The 8,427-nt window shown below is 40.9% G+C and overlaps 1 non-coding gene across 1 annotated transcript; it reads left to right on the top strand.

The window, feature by feature from the left end:
* Positions 1–1,819: 1,819 nt before the first annotated feature.
* LOC137960708 (small nucleolar RNA R71) lies at positions 1,820–1,927 on the top strand. Its single transcript, XR_011114258.1, has one exon. It is a non-coding gene; the product is annotated as a small nucleolar RNA R71 (small nucleolar RNA).
* The last annotated feature ends 6,500 nt before the right edge of the window (positions 1,928–8,427 follow it).

The raw sequence follows: 8,427 nt of genomic DNA, 5'->3' as shown, positions 1-8,427 counted from the left end.
AGGAAGATCCTGTGGATGATCAGTTGTGATAACCTCATAAGCTTCCTCCAACAGAGGTACAGAATTGAGTAAAGAATTAACCTCTCGGAAATATGTTTCCTCATCAAAATAGTCCATGTCTAAAGATGTTATGCAAGACTCAAAAGATTCAAGAGTGGATTCGTTATCAAGCATAACAGTTTCTATATTAAATGCAGGACTCAGATCATCAGACTCAAGTGGGTGGTGCCCGGCATTAAATACATTCAATGAGACCTTAAAATTTCCAAAAGACAACTCCAACTCACCACTTTTACAATGAATGATAGCATTAGATGTGGCTAAGAAGGGACGTCCTAGGATGACAGGAATTTGGTTGGTCACATTGACTACTGGTTCTGTATCAAGAACAATGAAATCAACCGGGAACAGAAATTTGTCCACTTTTATCAAAACATCTTCAACTATTCCTCGTGGTATCTTAACAGAACGGTCAGCTAGTTGAAGTGTGATGGGGGTAGGCTTCAATTCCCCCAAACCTAATTGCTGGTACACAAAGAAAGGAAGCAAATTCACACTTGCTCCTAAGTAGAGAAGAGCTCTCTGGATGGTATGTTCACCAATGACACATGAAATTGTGGGACATCCAGGATCTTTAACTTTAGGAGGAGTGTTACGCTTCAGAATTGAGCTTACATTCTCAGTAAGAAAGACCTTTTTGTTAACATGTTGTTTTCTCTTCTGTGTACAAAGGTCTTTCAAAAATCGTGCATAGGCAGGCACTTGCCTAATAGCATCAAGAAGTGGAATGTTAATGTGAACCTTACTAAACAGTTCCAATGTTTCATGCATGCTATCTCCTTTCCTAGGTGGGCCCGATAACCTCTGCGGATAAGGAGCTAATGGGACTTGGGTAGGGATCTGCTTGGCTGTTGGTGGAGAACTTGGAGGTTCTTCACTCAATGATGTGTCCCCATTGTCATCCTTTGACTCCTTAGACTTAGTGGTCCCTACCCCATTGTTCAACTCACGACCACTCCTAAGGGTGGTTATGGCTTTTGCTTGCTCATGGTGGGGTTTGGAACTCAACTCACTCTCATGTGTGATTTTGGGGTTAGGAATGGTTTGACTCGGGAGTCTATTTTGTGCTTGTTCACTCATGTGGCTGGCCAACTGACTCACTTGCATTTCAAGTTTGGCAATGGAGGACTGTGTATTCTGCATGAATAATTGAAGTGTATCCTCAAGTGAAGGTTTTTGTGGAATCAATGGTTGTTGGGTGAAGTGTGGGCGCGGAGCTTGGGGTTGAGTAAACCCTGGAGGACCCCCAACCTGTGGGCCCTTGGACCATGAGAAATTTGGGTGCCTAGCCCAACCCGGATTATATGTTTCTAAAAAAGGATCATTCCGGTTTGGTCTATGAAAATTCTGGACTGCATTCAAGTCCTCAATGAGCTCTGGGTAGGATGAACTAGATGGACACATTTGTGTGGGATGAGATGAACCAAAGCATATGGCACAGACAGTAGATGGGTTAGGAGCAGGTGAACTCTTGGACACCATAAGGGCATCAATTTTTCTAGTCAACCTTTCAATCTTGGCCATGAGCATAGGTGTTTCACTAAACTCGTAGAGACCCCCTCTTTTGGTTTCGTGGGATCTCCTATCAACATTAAATGACGAACCCCATTGCTGAGATTGATCACTCAACGTTTCAAAGAAGTCCCACGCCTCACTAGCACTCTTACCCATCAAACTCCCACCACTCGTTGCATCTACCATGGATCAAACCTGGGGTGTAAGACCTTGATAAAAGTATTGCACTAAATGCCATTTCTCAAAGCCATGATGCGGACACCTACGAATCAAATCCTTCCATTTCTCCCAAGCCTCATAAAAGTGTTCACCCTCCTGCTGCATAAAGTTGGAGATTTCTCTCCTGAGGGATGTAGTTCTCTGAATGGGAAAGTACTTGGACAAAAATTTCGTGACTAATGTGTCCCATGAAGTAATGTTGCCCACCTCTAAGGAATTAAGCCAAGACTTGGCCTTATCCTTAAGTGAAAATGGAAAAAGTCTTAACCGGATAGAGTCATCTGAGAAATTCTGGAATTTAAAAGTTGCACAAATATCTAAGAATTCCTTGATGTGGTAATATGGGTCCTCCTTCTCCAACCCATAGAATGTAGGGAGGAGTTGGATCACACCCGGTTTCAACTCATAACTGGCAGCAGTAGTGGGTGGCAATATAATGCAAGAAGGTGATGTGAAGTGGGATGGGATAGAATAATCCCTCAGGGCTCTACGGTCACCTATTGCAGGTAACTGTAATGGTTCGCCCTGATTGGCCATGGTAGCTCCTAACTTGACTTCGGGTGTTTTCCTACAAATATGTTCTACCTCTTCAACAAAGGGAGCTAATGGTCCACCTAGGGAGCGGCGCCCATGCATAAAAACACAAAAAGAAACAAAATGAACTATCAAATTAAGCTAACAAACTCGCTACTAAAAATATGAACTAACTAGAAGAAATAAAATTAATTCCAAAAAAATAAAAATAAAAATAAAATAAAAATAAAAATAAAAATAAAATAAAAATAAAAATAAAAGAAATCTAACCTAAGACTATGGAGAACAAAGAAATACGCTTAATACGTGCCTCCCCGGCAGTGGCGCCAATAACTTGATGTAGAATTTTAGTTACATCGACTTTTATACCTCGCAAGCGTACGAATCGTTCATGTAATCTAGCAGTAAGCGAGGGTCATATCCACAGGGAGGATTGAATTTCGTGTATTCTTCAGTCAACTAGCCTAACCACATATGATGAATTAATCTGAACTAAACACTAATTATATCCTAAATTATCAAGCAATAATTTAATTAACTACTTGCACAACAGGAAACGTCAACTCTGGATTTTATCGTGATTCGTGCCTCTCTCGAGCGCCACGTAACCACGAATCCGGATTCTCAATCCTTGCGTCTAGCCCCTCTCGGGTGCCTAGAGTTAATGACAAAGATCGGATTACAATAGAATGCAGAGAATCAATTTCCTATTGTGATGATGCTAAAATTATCAACTTTGGATTTTACCGTGATTCGTGCCTCTCTCGAGCGCCACGTAACCACGAATCCGGATTCTCAATCCTTGCGTCTAGCCCCTCTCGGGCGCCTAGAGTTAAAGACAGAAATCGAATTAAAATACCAAAATCCAACCTCAATTATAATCTTACCCTAATTAGCTAATTTAATCAAATATCAAGAAAACAAATCTTAAATAAACCTTAATTATCAAATCAGATTCAATTAACATTCAAAACCTAAGTTCAAACCATATGAAAAATTAAATTCAATAATGATGAATTACTCCCCTTCTTCCTCCTCTCGCTCGGGCAGCAACTCGTTCTCACGGGTGCTGCGATTTCCGGAAATTGGTGGCGTCGGGTAGCAATAGTGAGTGGCCGGAGGTAGAGACGACGCCGGCGACGACGGTTAGAAGCCGACGGACGGAGGTAACGTCCAACGAAGAACAAAACAGAGCTGACGTTCTCTAACCGGCTCTCTCGAGTCTCGGTTGGAGTCGGAATGGCTCTGGGACTGGTCGGAATATGTAAACGACGCCGGAGGATGGTCGGAAAGCGGAAGTGGCACCGGAGAAGCCCTCTCGGATCACTTCTCGGCCTGGCGAGCGACTGTCGAACTCACCTCGACGGAGACTCTCTCGAGCTCTCCTCGGGTTTGTTCTCAGTTTCTGGATGGCGGTGGACGGCGGTGGCGCAGCGAAAGGTATTGGCCGGCGAACAGCGGTGGGGAACTCCTCTCGGATCCTCCTCTGTTTCCGGTCAAAGTCCTCTCTTTTGGTCTCTGTTTCTCTTCTCTTCACGCTCCTCTTCTCTTCACGCTCCTCCTCTCTTTAAATATGATTTTTCTTATTTTAAAACGATTTGCCCGAGAAATTACCTCCATTTCACTAAGGGCATTTTGGTAAATATCTTCTTCTCCACCCAAATTCTCCTGAAATTCCGTAATTGAATCTATAAAAAGCATTTCAGGAAGAAATAAGACTAAAAAATAATGAAATATAATTCAGGAGAGAGAAATATGCAATATCGACAGTGATTAATGCCAAATTCAATAAATGCTCATTTCATTTGAAAACCGATAAGTAACCACCTATAACACAATTATAAAGGTTATTCTATTATAATTAACCTAGTTCTCTTGTCAAGTGTGTCAGAGGAACAAGGCAAATCATTTAAGCCCAGTGGGGGTGCTGCAACCACTCGAACTTCCCACACAGGTTTGGTCGGACATTTCTATGGATTTCATTGAGGGGTCTCCCTAAGTCTTCGAGGATGTCTATTCTTTGGGGTAGTCGAAAGAGTTTCAAAATATGCACACTTCATTCCATTGGAGCACCCTTACACAGCGGCGACCATAGCACAAGTGTTCTTCTCAAATATTGTTCGCCTTCACTGCATTCCGGAATCCATTGTAAGTGATCGGGATGTAGTCTTTACAAGCCACTTCTGGAGAGACCTTTTCAGGTTATGTGGTACCAAACTAAACTATTCCTCCGCCTATCACCCTCAATCAGATGGCTAGACAGAGGTGGTGAACTACACCATTGAAATGTATTTAAGGTGTTTTGTGGGAGACAGCCCTAAATGGTGGTTGGAATGCATTCCTTGGGTGAAGTATTACTACAATACCTCCTTCCACACGGCCATACAGGAGACACCATTCTGAATATTATATGGTCAGGATCCCCCTCATTTGCTTTCTTAAGTTCATGGTTCAACAAGAGTGGATGTAGTTGACCAAGCTCTTATGGATTGGGATCAATTGCTAGAATATGTTGTCCAACGGATTAGGAAAACTCAAGAATGCATGAAAGTCTATTATGATCAGGTCCACTGCAATGTTCAATACAATCCGGGTGATATAGAGTGGCTTCGTCTACAGTCTTACCGTCAAAATTCAACTGCGGGCAATCGGCACAAGCTTTCTCCAAAATATTTTGGGCCCTTCAACATTAATCAGAGAGTTGGCCAGGTCGCCTATAAGCTGCAGCTTCCTTTAGAGTCCAAGCTTCACAATGTTTTTTATGTCTCTCTCCTCAAGCCATTCAAAGGACCAGAACCACCTTCCATTCCCTCTTTACCTCCGATTGAGGACGGCCAATTTTCTCTCACTCCGACAAAAATTTTGGGTGCTCGTCCAAATCAGAATAGGAGAGAAGTACTATTTCAATGGACCCACACACATGTCATGGAGGCCACTTGGGAGGATTTTGACGTATTTCATCAAGTCTACCCTACCTTCAAGCTTGAAGACAAGCTCTTTCTCCAAGGGGGAGTGATGTTGTGGACTCCAGAGCGGGACGAGTCATCCAGAGGTGACGCGGGTGAGTTGGTAACTCAGAAGGACATTCAAGTACCTTAGCATTTATAAAGTTACTTTATTTAATTATGTGGTAAAATGTAGAGCCCGCGATGGCATTCTTGTAAAACTATAAGTCAGATTTCTTTGGCGTGATTAGCCTTTAAGTGGGCTCACGGAATTGAATGAAGGCAAGTAGAATTTCATTCAAACAAGGATCGACGTTCTCCTCCAACGAACCCTAGGATCAACATTCTCCTTGAAGAACCCAAGGGTACAGCTCTCCCCTTGACAAGCCTGATCTCATTCCCTCCGTCCACCCCTTCTTCCATTCATTCTCACCAACATAGGGTGCCTAGGCAAGACAGGCCACCCAGGTTCACCCCCTGCTCCTCTTGACGATCTCTCCCTTCGTCGAGTGACGAGGTCCATGGTCCACGACCATAACATACCACTTGTTAGGAATTAGATGCCGTAATTTCAACTAAAGATAGCAATAATAATAAAATCAAAATAAAGAAAAATCAAGTACGAGAACAAAAAAACATTTATAGAGATTTGCCTCAAGGTGAGACTACGTCCTGTCTTCTGCCATTGCAGTAATCCACTATTAAGATGAAATAGTTTACAAGCTCGAGACACAACTCAAGATCCTTCGAATGATGATGATAAAACCCTAAGAATGGCACCCCCCAACTATAAAGAGAAAAACTAGGTCAACCGGATTACAAGTGTGAAATCCCCAAACTACCCTTAATGAGACAACAATCAATATATTGTGGATATGCGTACTGACTTAGCATAGGGCATTGATTAGGCTCCACAACATAACATAAAACAATCAAAATTTGATGTGATAATGCATTAGCAATCAATTAGGAACACTTTCCCAAAATATCTATGCTTGGGTAGGCAAGTGCGCCAAACAAATTGAGTCAATTAGGGCAACTCAGCAGCCAATGTAGTCAATTTTCAATGCATAACACTCAAATTCAGCCATTAAGACAATAAATTGAAGAAAGAGTAGTCCAATTGCAAGAAATCAGGATGATGATGTAGGCATGGTTGGGTATGATGCAGATAGGATTGAAGAAATTCTTCAAATTGGGATCATCAAATGACTCTAATCCCAATAATCATTCAATTAGTAGTTACCACTAACCAAGAGGTTATGGTAGGCCAAAAAAGGGAAAATTGAAATTTTTACCCTACCAGTCAAGAAATTTGGGAAGATCCTTCAAAACAATTGCTGAAGATTGAGAGAAGATTCACAAAATTCGAAGAAAATAGCCCAAGATGTGTGTTACTGCTCCTGTACCATGAAAAATGTGAGATTTGGGGGAGGAAATAGGAGAAATAAGGAAGGGGAAGATTTTGGAGAAGAGTAGCAAGGATACATTAGAGTGAGTGCTGAAAAATCATGTCCTCCTTTTAATTAGGGTTTGAAGTGAAACTTTATAAAATGAGACAAATGCCCCTCAATACTCAAACTTACATATCTCCTAAAATACAACTCTGAATTGAATGAAAACTGAACAATTGGCATATTAAGACATTGTCTATCTAATAGACAATATAAGACAAAAATATAATACTTAAAATGACTAAAATACCCCAAAACTAATATTTTAACAATAGTAATGGATGATGCACATTTTATCTCCTGCCACACCCCTAGAAATTCATAGTAATACTTGGTAATTGGTTTGTTACCTCTTTTGAGATTGAAAAAGGTTGTATATAACTCACACACTCGAGGCAAATTGTTGTCTTGTGCATACAAGTATTCTAGGGGCATCCACCTTTCTTTCAAGGTCTCACAATTCATAATTTGATTCCTCAATTTTGAATCTACATTGTTGACCATCCAAGTCAAAACCTGACAATCTTTTGTCTCTCAATCATCATTCATAGGCATAGAGGGATCATCTCTGGTATATTTTGACTTTTGATTGGCATGTAAATACATTCATATTGATTTAGACAAACTAAAATAGTTCTACCCATTCAACTTCTCCGAAGATATCACAATGGAATATTTTCCATCAAAATTCTCTACCTCTCTTGAGGAGGTATATATCTCAGTAGATTCAGCCATGAGAATCACAAATCAATCACAATTTAGCAAATAAAGACTTTGCTTAATAGTCTAGGTGCTTAGGATAGGTGGACCCCACTTCACAAAAAATAAGGTTTCTATGCAATGCTCGCACAAACCAAGGTTGACCCAATTTCACCAAAATAGAATGACTTCACATTCAAAAATCACACAAAAGTAGCAATCCATGGATGACATCACTTTCTTCAGAGGGTGATGCAATAAAAAAAACCTAGTATTGGGTTGCACACCAAGCAAAGAGAGAGGAATCCTCACCAATGAGTCCTTCTAGGACTCCATATCATAGTTAAACTGCACTAAATGCAATAAACCAACAACCTTAGGGTTATGGCAAAAATAAGAGGAAAAAGATTGATTTTTTACCAACCAATAGGGCATGAATTCCAAGAACCTCTTCCTATTTGATGTCGCAGTCTTCAGTAGGAACATAAGAAATAAAGGTTGTCAAACCAGAATAGCATGCTCTGATACCATGAAAAAAGGTAAAAATCAAGAAGAGAAATAAATTGAGAGAGAAGAGAGAGATGAATGAAGAAACTTTTGGAATAGAGTCTCCTTAGATATCTTGCATGAACACCTCCTTTTTTATTAAGTGAGACTGATTCAACGTACAAAAATACCCCCACTCAATTAAAGACACTAACACCCTTAAATCTTCTAATATATATGTTCAAACTAGGGGTGGCACTGACCCGAGCCAGGTCATGAATAGCTCAAGCTTGGATCAGACCCGGCTTGGTTCATGTTACAATACGGGACCCACCATGGTTGCATGAGTTGGTGGGACCCACCATGAGGACGTCATCCAAGAGGAGTTATCTCATGAGCTGGAATGAGCTTGAATACATTGGAAGATTTGAGGATCAAGTAGGACCCACCAATATACCACGAGCTGGTATCTTTCCCAACCTGAGTTGGAAAGATTTGAAGATCTTCCTTGATTT

Source organism: Aristolochia californica, unplaced genomic scaffold (assembly GCF_029961685.1).
Source record: "Aristolochia californica isolate CCGP_79_NKW_82.1479 unplaced genomic scaffold, dmAriCali1.0.hap1 SCAF_3, whole genome shotgun sequence".
NCBI classification, from domain to species: domain Eukaryota; kingdom Viridiplantae; phylum Streptophyta; class Magnoliopsida; order Piperales; family Aristolochiaceae; genus Aristolochia; species Aristolochia californica.
Note: the sequence above shows the minus strand (reverse complement) of the source record. Positions and strands in the feature narration are given on the sequence as shown.